The sequence below is a fragment of the Arachis stenosperma genome, chromosome 6, assembly GCF_014773155.1.
Source record: "Arachis stenosperma cultivar V10309 chromosome 6, arast.V10309.gnm1.PFL2, whole genome shotgun sequence".
Classification (NCBI taxonomy): domain Eukaryota; kingdom Viridiplantae; phylum Streptophyta; class Magnoliopsida; order Fabales; family Fabaceae; genus Arachis; species Arachis stenosperma.
Window position 1 is genome coordinate 41,352,043 of NC_080382.1, and position 2,006 is coordinate 41,354,048.

The 2,006-nt window shown below is 36.9% G+C and overlaps 1 non-coding gene across 1 annotated transcript; it reads right to left on the reverse strand.

Moving 5' to 3' along the window:
- Positions 1–1,220: 1,220 nt before the first annotated feature.
- On the reverse strand, positions 1,221–1,328 carry LOC130937318 (small nucleolar RNA R71). Its single transcript, XR_009068540.1, has one exon. It is a non-coding gene; the product is annotated as a small nucleolar RNA R71 (small nucleolar RNA).
- Between the last annotated feature and the right edge of the window lie 678 nt (positions 1,329–2,006).

Sequence of the window (2,006 nt, forward strand, 5' to 3'; positions counted from 1 at the left end):
GGGCGTTTAACGCCAGGATGGCACAAGGGGGAGGATTTTGTTTTCAAATCAATTTTTTTTTTCAAGTTTTCAAAGTTTTTCAAAATCAAATCTTTTTCAAATCATATCTTTTCAATCAAATGTTTTCAAAATCAATTTCTTTCCTTTTTCAAAGATACTTGCTAACAATTAATGATTTGATTGAACATTTCAAGTATGTTGCCTTTTCTGTTGAGAAAGGTTTAATGTTTGAATCATATCTTTTCTTGTTAGGCAAGTCATTAATTTTTAAAATCAAATCTTTTTAAAATTGTTTTCAAATCATATCTTCTCAATCATATCTTTTTAATCACATCTTTTTCAAAACAGTTTTCAATCATATCTTTTTGATTTCTAATTTCAAAGTCTTTTTCAAAAATTACTTGATTCCTTTCTCACTCTTGATTTTCGAAAATCAAATTAAAGTTTTTCAAAATGCTTTTAAAATCTTTTTAATTAATTTTCGAAAAATTTCCTCCTCTCTTCTCACATCCTTCTATTTATGGAGTACCACTCCTCCTCAATGCACAATTCGAACTCTGTCTGACTAAGTTCGAATTCTTCTCCTTCTTCCTTCTATTTTTCTTCTTCTCTGACACCTCAAGGAATCTCTATACTGTGACATAGAGGATTCCACATTTTCTTGTTCTCTTCTCTTTCATATGAGCAGGAACAAAGACAAAAGCATTCTTGTTGAAGCTGACCCTGAACCTGAAAGGACCTTGAAGTGAAAGCTAAGAGAAGCTAAGGCACAACTCTCTGTAGAGGATCTAACAGAAATCTTCAAAGAAGAAGACATGGCAGCCGAAAATAACAACAATGCAAATAATGCAAGGAAGGTGCTGGGTGACTTTACTGCACCTACTCCCAACTTCTATGGGAGAAGCATCTCTATCCCTGCCATTGGAGCAAACAACTTTGAGCTTAAGCCTCAATTAGTTTCTCTAATGCAACAGAATTGCAAGTTTCATGGACTTCCATTGGAAGATCCTCATCAGTTTTTGGCTGAGTTCTTGCAAATCTGTGACACTGTCAAGACTAATGGGGTTGACCCTGAGGTCTACAGACTTATGCTATTCCCTTTTGCTGTAAGAGACAGAGCTAGGACATGGTTGGACTCACAACCTAAAGAAAGCCTGGACTCATGGGAAAAGCTAGTCAATGCCTTCTTGGCAAAGTTCTTTCCACCTCAAAAATTGAGTAAGCTTAGAGTGGAAGTCCAAACCTTCAGACAGAAGGATGGAGAATCCCTCTATGAAGCTTGGGAAAGATACAAACAATTGATCAGAAAATGTCCTTCTGACATGCTTTCTGAATGGAGCATCATAGGTATTTTCTATGATGGTCTCTCTGAACTATCCAAGATGTCTTTGGATAGCTCTGCTGGAGGATCTCTTCATCTGAAGAAGACGCCTACAGAAGCTCAAGAACTAATTGAAATGGTTGCAAATAACCAATTCATGTACACTTCTGAAAGGAATCCTGTGAACAATGGGACTAATCAGAAGAAAGGAGTTCTTGAGATTGACACTCTGAATGCCATATTGGCTCAGAACAAAATATTGACTCAACAAGTCAATATGGTTTCTCAAAGTCTGTCTGGAATGCAAAATGCACCAAGCAGTACTAAGGATGCTTCATCTGAAGAAGAAGCTTATGATCCTGAGAACCCTTCAATGGAAGAGGTGAATTACATGGGAGAACCCTATGGAAACACCTATAATTCTTCATGGAGAAATCACCCAAATCTCTCATGGAAGGATCAACAGAGACCTCAACAAGGTTTCAACAACAATAATGGTGGAAGAAACAGGTTTAGCAATGGCAATCCTTTTCCATCATCTTCTCAGCAACAGATAGAGAGTTCTAAGCAGAACCACTCTGACTTAGCAACCATGGTCTCTGATCTAATAAAAACCACTCAAAGTTTCATGACTGAAACAAGGTCCTGAGCAAGAAAATTACTGAACTCACTCCTAGTACTCTTC